Consider the following 13,332-nt stretch of genomic DNA (forward strand, 5'->3'; position numbering starts at 1 on the left):
CCCAACCTGATCCCTGCCTCTGCTCCCTCCAGCCACAAACATGTCGCTGTCTAGGTCCATGTGGCTGAAGGGGTCCAGCGAGACCCCCTTTCCACCACCCCTAGACTCAGCAGGGGAAGAAGGGCTTGTGGCCCACACCGAAGAGGGACAGAAAGGAGAGAAGGGTCCCGGGGCCCCGGGCTGTAGGACAGTTCAGACAGGAGGGGGTGTGGCCTGCATCATCCCATTTTCTCACGGATGAAGCTGGTGCTGGTGAGCGAGACCCTCAGGCCTTGGAGCCAGGAGACAAGAAGCCAGGCCCAGCCTCGCCCTGCTCCTGCCATGGCTCCTTGTGGCTCAGGCAAGCACCTGCCCCATGGCCCTTCTCCTCATGAGGAAGGTGGGCTGCCATAGCCATGATTCCTTGAGCTCACTGGCTGGGGAACAGGTGCCATGTCCCCCACCATCTGTCCCAGTGGATGGGATCAAAGGGGGTAGAAGAGAATAGGGCGGAGGAGCAGGAGAGGAGAAGATCAACCCCACCCACTATGGTGGGCTCAGACCAGCTCCCAAGAGCTGCTTACAAAGTTCCCAGGAATTTTCGGAACTGGCTGTTAACCATGGCCATTATTGAAAATTAGATTATACGAACTTACAATTGCATAAATTAGATTTAATATAAATGTCATCAGTCCTCAAAACTCATCACTTCCTAATTATTTGACGATTATCTATGCTCTGAAGCTATGTGATCGTACCTATTTGGTGGAAAGACACAAAATGGCAAGCTACCACACATCTCTCCCCGACTGTGTGCCCACTGACTTCCCTCTGGTAGCTTGCAATTGGCCCTCAGCAGGGGTATTTACACCACGGACATTGGCAAACATTGATCGATGGCTCTTTTGGCCATCCAGACTTAAGAAAGTGCTAGAGAAAATGGGAATTTGGATTAAACCTAAAAGCATGTCATTCCGTAGCTATTCCACGGTGCCTAGCACAGAAAATTGAGGAAATATTCTCCCAATATTCAAAATGACCCCCTTCAGCAAAGAAGTAGCTCCCATCTTAACAAAGGAGTGAAGTTCCAACAGCGAAGTCCATCTTTGTTACTTAACTTCGGTTTTACTCGTTAGGGTCGATGAGAACGTCTACCCACAAATGTACACTTGTTCACCAGTTACAGCCGTTAAGTCAACTACAGGTGTTGGAGTCAGCAAAAGCCACAGAAGCGTTCTGCGAGCATGAGTGGCTGTGTGGAGTTTACAGGAGAGAGTACCGTGCATTGTCTATGATTTGGAAATTTGGGCTTTGGGGCATCCCGGCAGAGTTGTGCGTGAACTGAGACAGAAAGCCAGGAAGGCATCTATTTATCAGTGGGGTAACTCAAGCTTACCGAAAATCGGCCAGTCCCGAGTGCACCGCTCACCGAATTTTTGCCAGCTAATCCCATACACCCAGCTCATCCCCAGACGAGGAAACAAAACATCTTGAGAAGCTCTGCCCTCTGCTCAACCCTTGGAGTCTCTTGTCTGCCCCAGTGCTGACCGCCTTCCTGACCTTTCATCCCGTGGCTGACTTACCTGTTTTTGAGATACAGCATCCGTCCTTTCGAGTCTGACGTCTTCCACTCGGTGTTACACACTGGTGCACGTACCTGTGGGTCGTCCGTTCTCGTGGCTACGTGGTGTTCAGTTGTGCAAACATGCCGCAGGTTATGCATTCATTCCTTTCCTGATGGCCATTCAGGTCGTTTCCAGGTGGGATTACTGGGATCGGTGCAGCTACCAACGACCGTGTGTGTGTCTTTCTATGAACACAGGGAAACGTCTACGCAGGGCGGACGCGTAGGGTTGGAACCGCTAGCCCGTAGGTCTCCATGTGCTCAGCTTCTTCAGACTGTACAAGACAGCGTTCCAAAGCGGCCACCGTGTACACCACCCCCACCCCGGCTCCATGTGAGTGTTCTAGATGCTCCATTTCATCTCCCACACTCGGTATTATCTGTCTTTATGTTCATTTTCATTTTAGCCATTCTGACGAGTGTACACAGTGTCTCATTGTGGTTTTGAATTGAATTTCCCTGACAACTAATAAGATTGAACACTTTTTCACATGCATGTTGGCGGTTTGGATACCCGTGTTATAAAGTGGGCGTCGAGCCTGCTGCCCATCTTTCCTTACTTGTCATTGACTTGGAGGAGCTGTTTGCATATTGCAGGTATGAGCATTTGTCAGACTCTCGTATTTCAGTAAGCTTCTCCCACCCCATGGGTTATGTTTTCACTTTCTTATTTGTGTCATGTGATGAGCAGAATTTCATAATAGTCTTCCTATAGTTTAATTTATACATATTTCCTTTTATGGTGGGCACTTTCCTGTATCATATTTAAGAACTCATTGCCTAGTCCGATGTTTGAAGATATTTCTTTATGTGGCCTCTTAAACCTTCACAGTTGAGTCTGTCATCTTTAGGAATTGACTCCTTTGTGTGCTGGGGACCCCAAGTGGGTCCTTGTGACCAAGCAGAGGAAGGAGGGTCTGCTGTATGGAAGGTCTGGTCCAGAGCAGGGAGCTGGGCTCTGTCTTGGTGACGCCAGGGGCCGGTGGAGGCCCCGAGGAGGGACGTGAGGCTGGAAGGAATCAGGAGAGGGGTTCTGTCCTGTCCCATCAGAGGGGATGGTGGCCTGCCCCGGGCCGAGGGTATGGAACAGTGACATGGAGGCAGTCAGCAGGATCTGAAGAGTGGGAACAAGAGGGCAGAGCCGGGGGCAGGGAGTAGGGCACTTGGGGTGGGGGCACTCAGGGGAGGACCGTCCAGACAACTTCACATCCAGGCTCATAGGAAGCACGTGGGGGCAGTGGGGGGGGCAGAGGCAGCTGGGCACTCGCTGAAGCCGGTCAGCACAGAGGGTGTCGTGAGGGTGGGGGCGTCGGATCGGTGATCCCGGCCCCTCTGTCTGAGGTTGTGGCTTCAGCACAAGCACTGGCACGTGGGGCATGCTCATTGTGCCTTCGCTGAATGAATGAATGAATGAATGAACGAACAAATGAATGTCTGAACAGTGGGGCTCCATTCCTAAGCGTTGAGCCATGTTTGTATCCTTTGTTCTTTCTTTTGTTCCCTTGACAGTCCTGGAGAGTGCTGGGATAGTCCATGGCCACACGGCCGGGACTCCACTGTGGCCTCCCCTCTCCCCAGGTGGGCCTGGTGCCCCTTCATCCACCCTGCCCCACGCGGCCGCAGCAAGAGGATGACTTTCCTCATGGGGTTATTCCAGCCAGGGTCTGGGCACCCCAGGAGCCGACCCCCCTCGGCGGCAACAGTCCTGGACAAGATTGGACTAGGCTGACTCTCGGCCACCACACACCGTGGGCAGCGCTGTCCTCCCTCCGCCCACCGTGCTGCTCTTTACAGCGTGGGAGAGGAGCCCAGAGAGGGGAAGGGCTTGCCCACGGTGCCCGCCCTCCTCCCGCCACAGTGGGCCAGGCCGGCTTCCCCAGGGAGCACAGCACAAGGCCTTGCTCGGGAGGGCTGTGTGGGGGTTCCTGCTCTGCGGGGGTTCTCTGGGGGTTCTCCCACTGTCCTGAGATCCCTGATCATTTTTGAACAAGGGGCGCTGGAGCTCCCATCATCCCCGGTTTGTCCCGACCCCAGGGCACCTCCTCCTGGGTGGGCAGCAAGGCTTCTCCTTTCACTGGAAGGCAGTTGTCCATTCCTGAACACAATCCCCTCTGATTGCATGTCAGGAAGTGCATGAATAAAGGACAGGAAAAAATGGAGCATTCAAACCTTTCCTGGTGAAAACGGAGGCCCGTTTTAGATTCAACGTCAGGATGTCCATGTGCCTTTGCCAACATAGAAGAAGAAGAAAGCCACGCGGTTTGGGGTGACAGCTCCCAAAGGGCCCCCTGAACACCCTGCCCATGAACTTTGCTTGGGGACACTCAGGTCAGGGGGCCGGGCAGCAGCCCTCAGGCCTGAAGGCAGGAGGGCACCGGGAGGGGGCAGCTGGAACCCTGGCCACCCTGCTCCTGCCGGGGGCGGGGGGGGAGGGGTATCACCGGGCTGTCCTGTGCCTCAGTGTTCCATCTGCAAGCTGGAGCTCCCAGGACGCCCTCAATAAATGAGAGCTTGGTATCTGAGTGCTGGCCCCCAGAGGTCTCCGTGGAGTGCCCGCCTCCCGCAAGTACCCCAGGAGCGATGCTCAGGAGAGGACAACCCACAAGCCTCAGGGAGGCTCCCCATGACCCACCCAGGGCCCCGCAGGACCTTCAGAAGCTGGCATGACCCGAAGATGTCCGAGCCAAGGTTCTTTTCACTTTTGAGTCCACCGGTCACTGGATGTGGGCCGGGAAAGGGCGGACCTGGGGCCAGGCGGCTCCCTGGCAGCCCAAGGCTGTGTTTCCAACAGGCCAGGCTGCTGCTCCCTGCTTGATGTGGTTTGTGACACGCCCAGTGCATCCCGGGGGCCGTGACCCATCCTGTCCTTCCTTACTATAGACTGGGTCCCTTGGTCTGCCCGATGTTATGTGGGATTGCAGGCCAGGGGAGCAAACGCTCAGGAAGCCCTCGGTAATGATGCTGAGTGAGATCCCAGGGGCAGGAAGGTCAAAGCTGGAATGGGTGTCCGATCCAGGTGGCCTTTCTCTGCACGCTTGAGAGAGCGGCTGTCCTGTCCCTTGCAGGTTTGTGATGGGCACGTTACGTGAGCCAGAAACCAGCTTTTGCTTCTTTCTGCTGCTGAGATTTGGTCCTTCTCGCCCTCCCTCCTTTCTCCGGTGACTTTCTCCCACGCTCAGGCTGTGGCCCCGTTCTGAGATACCTGGTATCAGGTGGGTGGGGCCTCCCCAGGTGCTTGGCTGTTAAGGCCTCTGTTCTGCAGACAGAGGCCTGAGCCCCCCGCCAGGCAGCCGTGGGCAGCCGTGAGTCTGTGTCCTGTTTGTCCCAGGCAGGTGGGTCTCTGCCTCCCAGGCTGGACCCTCTCACTACTGCCAGCAACACAGCCCCTGTGGCCCAGCCCTCCCCTGTGTCCACTTTTCTTCACGCATCAGCCGCGCTGAGTCCCTTCCACCCCGCACCCAGCTCAGGGCTCTTGGGGGATGAGCCTTATGGGCTTGGCATGAATACAGTCCTCCACACTTGACTCTCCCCCCACCGTTTCTGAGACCACCCATGGGGCCTGCAGGATTGGTGTCCACTTCTCATTGCTAGCAAGTCTGGTGGTGGTTTTGGATGGGGACAACCTGAAGCAGTCCCAAGCCAGGAATCCAAATCCCCTTCTGCCCCTGGAAGACAATGGGCTTGTGTTTGTGGTTGCTGGGCCCCTGTTTACAAGCCCCAGATTCCAAGATGGCAGCCCAGCGTCTGTGGGCCTGGCACCGGCCGCCCCTCGCTGGGTGGCTCTCCTTGGGGTCTGACGCTCGATGCCATCAGGTCAGAGTACGCCCGTGGCCAGGAGCTCTGGGCATCATGGCCTGAGAGCCCCTGCTGTCCTGACCAGCCACGGGGGTGAACCAGGCATTCCAAGGCTTCCGTGCTCCCCTTGGGGGGCCCCAATCCCACTGGAGGCAGCATTCTGGTTCTCCTGGCTCTGAGAAGGAGCTTCAAGGGCCCAGGAGGTTATGAAGCTGAGAAGGTGCCCCAGGAATGTGTCCGTGTGGCTGTCCAACCTTCCCGACCTCGCTCCCAGTCGCCCCGGAGCTGGCCTGCCTGGGGCCTCATCTGCAGGCCTGAGTGTGGTCTGGCTCCCCGGCTGGCCAAGGGTGGCCCCCACACAGTCCCCAGTTTCAGGCAGAGCCACCTAGGGCCCCTTCATGGGCTCTGGAAAGATCAACAAACAGCCCCGAGCAGTGGAAACATCTCTTGCTCTCCAAGTTCAGACAGACAGGGCCTGGACAGAGAGGGACCCCAGACGGGGCCGCCTCCGTGAACAAGCTGCAGGCTTGTGCAGGGAGCTGACCAGACACCCTCCGGCCGCCGGGAAGCTGGGAGAGACAGATGGCGTCTGTGCTTAATGGGGCAGAGCAGGGAGAAGGAGGCTCGGCGGAGCCCGCCCAGCGGAGACTCTGGCCCCACCGTGCCAGCAGGGAGAGACGTCCGCCCCTGCCTCCCCAGTGACCCTGGCAGGGCCCTGCCTGTGGGGTCTGGGCCCTCACTGAACAGGCAGGGACCCCTCGCCGGCTCCAGGCGGTTGTCACAGGAAGCAAGTGACCGACCAGGTCCCCCCTTGCACAAACCTCTCTGGCATGGGGAAGGTGCACTGGGTTTGAGTGAGAATCGGCCTCTCAACCTGGATCTTCAGAGAATAGAAATAGCTGATATTTACTAGGACGTGTATGTCAGCCACGCTTCTTGGGGCTTTTCCCGCCGCATCATCGCGTTGGCTCTCAACGATTATTGTTCCCACTTCAGACGTGGGGAAACTGAGACCCAAAGAGGCTCTGTGGCAGTGCCGGGGAGAAACCAGTTCTCTGGTCTGCCCCCCACCCCACAGTGCCCTCACTGAGCCTGGGGAGGCCCCCCCAGGGATGCTGCCATCTGGGAGTTTATCTCTCAGCATGTGCTTTAAGAAGAAGGAAAGAGAACGTTATAAAAAGCTAGAAGAGCACCAACTATTAGCGCCTACTGTGTACTGGGTGAAGATTCTCCTCCTCCTTCTCCTCCTTCACCACCTCCTACATCACCTCCAGCATTTCCTCCTTCACCACTTCCAGCATCACCTCCAGCATCACCTCCAGCCAACCTCACCTCCATCACCACCTCCAGCATCACCTCCAGCCAACCTCACCTCCAGCATGACTTCCAGCATCACCAGCATCACCTCCAGCGTCTCCTCCAGCATCACCTCCAGCATCTCCTCCAGCCTCACCAGCATCACCTCTAACATCACCTCCAGCATCACCTCCAACATCACCAGCATCACCTCCAGCATCACCTCCAGCCTCACCAGCATCACCTCTAACATCACTTCCAGCATCACCTCCAGCGTCGTCCCCAGCATCACCTCCAGCATTGCCTCCAGCCTCACCAGCATCACCTCTAGTATCACCTCTAACATCACTTCCAGCATCACCTCCAGCGTCGTCCCCAGCATCGCCTCCAGCCTCACCTCCAGCCTCACCAGCACTGGCGTGGTCACATTTACTCAGGCTCCCGGGGACCCGCAGCGTGCAGGGGGTGAAGCACGTACTTCCTGAGCAGAGTCCCTCTCATCCTCACAGCACCACTACGGAGAGGGAGTTCTATTTAATTTTACTGACGAGGAAAAGGAGGCTGGAAGCTCTTCCCCACGTCCGTCTGATCTTGAAGAGATGAGGGAAAGGAAGGAAAGGGGACAGAGACTGTAGATGTCATATTGCTTACACCCCCCCCCAGGAGGGAGTCCCCTCACCAAGGCCTTGACTCAGGGGGACCAGGGTGTGCTGGGGCTGAACGCGGAGCCCCGGGAAGCCGTCTCCCTTGTCAGCTGGGCGTCTGCACCTGACCAAGCCGTGCGCTCCTCGAGGGGGTTTGTCCTCCTTGCCCCTGAGTTCAAGGTTCAGCCCAGGGCCTCTGCACGCAGCTGTGGGTCCTGCTGGGAGGCACAGACAGGAAGCTCCCTGCTACCGGCCATTGCAGCCAGAGAACTGGCTCCTGAGTGGGCGCTGCCCCCCGGTCTAGTGCGGCTGTGCCGGGGCTGCCGAGGGCCCCAGTGCGGGGCATGATGCTCTATGGGGGGAGGGGTGGGCGCCGGGCCCCCCCAGAGAGCTCATCGGGACCCTCAGAGAGTCAGCAGGCCGGGCTACTGCCTCATCCCATGGGTGTAAGTCTTCAAGCCTGGTCCGGGGGCAGCCCAAGCTCACCCAGCAAAGCCAGCCTGAATTCAGGTATCCCTTCGGCCCCCTGAAGGCCCTTGCCCTCTGGCCTGGACTGCAAGAGCAGACTTTCATCTCGGGGTGGGCCCTACACCCCTCTTCCCAGCCTGTGCGCATTGACCTCCAGGAGCCCTGCGGTGGCAGGAGAACACCGTGATGACCACAGCCTTGCATCTGATAGAGATGGCTCTTTTGTACACTTCTGGCCGTGGCCTTCTTGCACGTGTGCTTCTATCCACACCCGCCAGCCAGTGGGCGGTGGAAACAGCCCCCGTACCCGAAACTCCACCTGTCATTCCCTTGAGCTTGGTCCTTTCCCACAGGGCCCAGGAGCTTGCCTCTTGTATGGCAAAGCCCCGAGGGAAGCAAAACCCCTTGGAGCTCTCACTAGGCGGGTGTGCAGGAAGGTGGGAGCAACAGTGACATGGGGCATCGGGGCATCAGGACACCCGAGTCAGGCAGCCTTGGGTGGGGTCCCCGGCCACCATAGATGAGCACATCACACCCCCTCTCTAGAGCTCCATCTCTTTTTCTGAAAAGGAGTCAGAGTCCACAGTGGCCCCCTGAGAATTCAGGGTGGCCATGACTGTTGGGGCTGGACAAATGTAAGTTATGCCAGAAACATTGTCCCTAACTCCCCCTGCCCTGCCTGGAATCTCCTAGGGCCCCTTGTCATCTGGGAGGTCCCCATTCACTGTCCTGGCACTCCCTGACCGCTCCAGGCTGAACCCCGTCTGTCTTTCTGCCGTCCCCCAACCCCGCTATTTCTAGTAAGGTGACAGCTTGTCGTGGTCAGCCCTGGACTTTCCCAGGTTTTGCTCTGAAAGTCCCACATCCGGGAACCCCCTCAGTCCCCACAAACGGGGTTGGCCGCTCACCCTCATCCCCTGGTGTGTGTGCGCCACCCTGGGGGCCTGCTGAAGGCTGCAGGGCACGCAGCCCCCACACCAAATGCATCCCCACCCCCGCTTGGGTATCTGAGTTCTGTTGTTAGCGCAACCCCCCCATCTGGTGGCATTTCATTGTGCCTCCTTCAACACTGGAGGTGGTGGGGGTTGATAAGACTCACTGGGACCCTGGTAAACAGAAGAGTAAGTGGCTCCGACCAAGGGTCTGGGGTCCTCTTAGCCAAGTTGGGGAGGGAATTGGATTCCATGCAGATTTTTATTTTTATTTTTTAAAGATTTTATTTATTAAAAAAAAAAGAAGAGGATAGCAGGAGGGGAAGAATGAAGGGGGGGAATTGGAGGGGGAGATGAACCATGAGAGATGATGGACTCTGAAAAATAAACTGAGGGTTCTAGAGGGGAGGGGGGGAGGGGGATGGGTTAGCCTGGTGATGGGTATTAAAGAGGGCACATTCTGCATTGAGCACTGGGTGTTATGCACAAACCATGAATCATGGAACACTACATCAAAAACTAATGATGTAATGTATGGTGATTAACATAACAATAAAAAATTTAAATAAGATTTTATTTATTTATTTATTTGACAGAGAAAGAGAGCACAAGCAGGGGGAACAGGAGAGGGAGAAGCAGACTCCCCGTCCAGCAGGGAGCCTGATGCAGGGCTTAATCCCAGGACCCCAGGATCATGACCTGAGCCCAAGGCAGACGCCTAACCAACTGAGTCACCCAGGCGCCCCTACATGCAGATTTTTACCCAAACAGAGAAAACTCTTTCCAGCTCAGACCCCAGTGGGAAGTTGTGCACCATTTCAAACAGCCGTACCGGGCCCCTCCATGTACACCGGGGCGGTGTGCACATGTGTAGGGGGTGCCCCAGGCACAGGCAGCCAGGATTCCAGCCATCTCGGGCTGTCCCCAAAGTTTACATAGCTTTTCAGACCCTCCTCCCGCCTGACCCCAACCCCAGCCTCTCCTCCAGCCTCGTCCTTGTGGCCCTGCCCTTCCCTACCCCCTGGGCCGCCGAGCCCACTGCAGACGTGGCCCTCAGCCCCGCTGGCCCTGGGTCCCCATCCCACACCTCCTGCCGGCTGTCCCGCAGGCCGTGTGGGTGCAGCGAGTCTGACCGCTCCCAGACAGTGGACAGCAGGAGCCTCTGAAGGCACAGTGTCCCCATCTAGAGGAGTCCCAGTGGGGGGACATTTCAGAGACAGAGCCGATAAGATAGTGACAGTGACACGAGCACCTCCAAGCATCCAGGTCTTGGGGTCCCTGGTCCCACTGGACCCCACAGCAGGTGATGAGCACAGATGACAGGTAGGGGGGCAGGGGTGAGGTGGGCCACCCAGCCGGAGTGTGCACCTGAAAACCACGCCTTCTTTCCTTTTTCCTTCTTTCTTTCTTTCTTTCTTTGCAGCTTTTTATTTTGACATCCTTTCACATTCACTGAAAAGTTGCCTGGATAGAGGGAATTCCTGTACGGTTGCCCTCCCCCCCAAACGCCAGCCCCCTGGTTCCCAGCTCCCCAAGGGCTCATACTGTCACTTTCTCTCCACGTATGTCCACATACGTACATATGTGGTCTCTGTGTGTGTCTACACGCATGTCTGTGTGCACACACATTTTCCCCCCGATCATTTGAGAGTACATTGGAGACACGGTGCCCCTCGGCCCCTAGACGCTTGCGTGCATTTCTGAGAACAAGGACATTCCCTCACACAACCCAGGACGGGCTCTCGACACCAGGGCAGTGGCACAGATGTGATGCTATGATCTAATCCGCCTCCCGTGTTCAAACTCTGTTCTGTGTGGCTGTTTTTTTGCCTGTGCGGGACCTAGGCCAGGACCCCGGTCACACCCAGTTGTCACGTCTCTCTAGTTTTTCTGAGTCTGGACCAGTTCCTTGGCCGTATTTTGTCTTTGCATGACCTTGACGTTTTGAAGAGTGGGGATGAGTTATTTTGCAGCACGCCCTTGCCCCGGCTCGTCTGTGCACACCCACCCCCCTGCCCTGGATCCCCTCCTCATCATTACACCTTGCAGTTGCTGCCCACCAGCTGGCCCAGGGGTGGAGGTGGGACCTCCTCTCCTCCCAGGCCTTTGGGGGCAATGATGATCACCCCTGAGACTCGTGGGTGCTAACATATGCTGGGTCTGTCGCACAGGACTCCAGGACACAGGGTACTTCTCTCCCCTGATCTGTGAGCGTCTAAAGACTGTCCTCAAGTGCAGTCATGGGCACCTCCAGGCAGGGCCTCGACTGGGCCCACAAAGCCCTCTGGCGCCTTTTCCCATGCTCTGCCAGGAGGAGAGGCCCCAGTGGTCCCCAAGGCCCCTCAGGCACCCTCCTGGGGCTCACGGAGACACTCCCACACAGTACCCTGAGATCCTCAAGGCTACCCGCGGTGGGGCCAGCAGAGACTAGGTCCCAGGCTGCTCGGAGAGAGCCCAGCACCGGTGAGCAAGTAGGGAGGAGGCTGTCGTCGTGGGCCACTGTGGCTGCAGGATTTGGACCAGCCCCTCCGGCTCACCGCTCACCAGCCACGTGACCGATGGCTGACCCTTCCCACCCTGTCCACGTCCTCAGAATTGTTCTCAGGTTCATTCACTCGTACCTTCAGCCAGTCAGCAGATACTTTGGAGAAGCACCTGCCTTAAGCTAGGCTGGGCGAGGTGCTGAGGGTCCTGGGCTACGAGGGCTGCCGGGGGGCCCCTGTGCACCTGCAGTGGGGGCATCAGGCAGGCAGAGCGGGGTCCCTCGGCAAAGGGCCACCTCACGCTGCAGCCGTGCTCCCTTCCTTCCCCTGCGTGGGCTCCGAGCAGCCTCGCAGGCAGGGGTGCAGTGGGTGGGGGGTGGTGCTCAGCACAGCCAGGCCTGGCCGGGGAGCAGCCAGGCGGATCCTCTTTCAGGCCAGCGGCCTGCCCTCCAGCACGTCCTCTTTCCTTCCCGGTGGGTCTCTCTCAGCCCAGAGACTGTGCCGTCTCCACCCCGGGGTGGCCGGGGCTGCCTCTCCGCATCCACAGGCCTGGCCTACTCCCCTGGAGCCTCGGCTTCCCTGCGTCCCCAGAGTGTGCTTGAGGCTCTGGACCTTGTTCAGATGAGGAGTGAGCTGCTGGGTGGGAGAAGGGCTTCCTGGAGGAAGGGGCCTTGTCTGCAAGGTCAGGCCGCTGGGGTTCGGTCCTCCCTCTGTGTTTGCCTCTCTCTGTCCTTGGCACATCCCTTCCCCACTCCAGCTTCAGGTTCCCAGCCGCCACCACGCCCCTGAGGCTCAGGGCCACCTCATTTGCTGGGGGGGCCCAAGTCCTTCACGTGAGCTGTGGGGGAGCAGCAACCCCACTCCAAGGATGCGGGGTGAGGCGAGGTGTAGGGGCTCCCCGCGGCCTTTGTGTCAGGCCCGTTCTTGGTGCCCCAGGCTCGATGCCGCTCTGTCCTCCCCAGCCTGGTGGGTGGACGGGAAGGCAGGCGGCCAGGGCCTGGGGACCGTCTCAGGGAAGGGGAGGGACAGGTGGCCAGGTGTGCGCCAGGTCCAGGGCTTGACGATGAGGAGGAGGAGGAGGAGGAGGATGCTCACCCCGAGCATGGCTCTCACTGCGGGGCTGTTGCCGGCCCGCTACCCCACAGAAGCCCCGATGGCCCCTAGGTGCTCACCTGCCGCAGCTCCTGACCCCGCTCTGACAGCGGGAGGACGAGGGAGCCTCCCCGTCACCGGATGGAGGCGCCTCCCTGCCTGTCGGGAATACGAGTCTGCAGGCAAACCCCAGGCAGCGCAGGCCCCCACCGAGTGTGGCCTCCCTGGGCGTGGCCCGAGCAGCTTGGGGAATGTGAGTCCCTTCCCTGTCCGCTCAGTGGGAGGCAATGGGTCCACCGTGGGTCCCTGACTACCCAGGGCACGCTGCACATCCCAACAGGCCCCACTTCACTTGCCCCCCAACCTGGAGACCCCCTACCCGCCCCCAGCCATCGCTGTCCCAAGGGTCTCTGGGAAAAGGCCCTGGCCATGGGAGTCCCCGAGGGCGCAGGGAGAGCCCTGCCCTTTCCGCGTGGCCTCTGCAGGACATTACCTCATCCCTCATGGGGCAGCTCGGCCCCGGGCCAACAGATTGCACTGGGAATGTGCGTGTTGCTCCTCCAGCTTCGGAGGACAGAGCACTCCATACCAGCAGGTCCCACGGCCTCGGCCTCCGCCCGTGCCATCCTGGGTGGCCTGGGGGACAGACGGACCCTGCAGGGGACACAGCCCCCCCCCAGCCTGGGCACTGGGGTGCTGGCCCACCCAGCAGAGGCGGAGGATGGCGAGGGGAGAGTGGGAGCGGGCCGCGGGCTGAGCTGCGGGAGATCTGCAGGAAACAGACGCACCCAGAGGAAGCGGCTGGTGGAAGAGCGGCAGGCCTGGCCACGTGCTAACACGCCCCCCCCCCCCGCCCCCGCCCCCCACAGCGGGCCAAGGGGCGGGGCCGGGAGGAGCCAAACGGCCTGAGGTGCCCTTTCCTGGGCAGAGGGAGCTGCTGGGAGCAGCGTGCGGGGAGCCCAGCCTGGGTCCCCCCACCTTGCAAAGGTGCCAGGGCCCGTGTCACGGCCGAGCAAACA

The sequence above is a fragment of the Halichoerus grypus genome, chromosome 11 (genome assembly GCF_964656455.1).
Source record: "Halichoerus grypus chromosome 11, mHalGry1.hap1.1, whole genome shotgun sequence".
In the NCBI taxonomy this organism is placed as follows: domain Eukaryota; kingdom Metazoa; phylum Chordata; class Mammalia; order Carnivora; family Phocidae; genus Halichoerus; species Halichoerus grypus.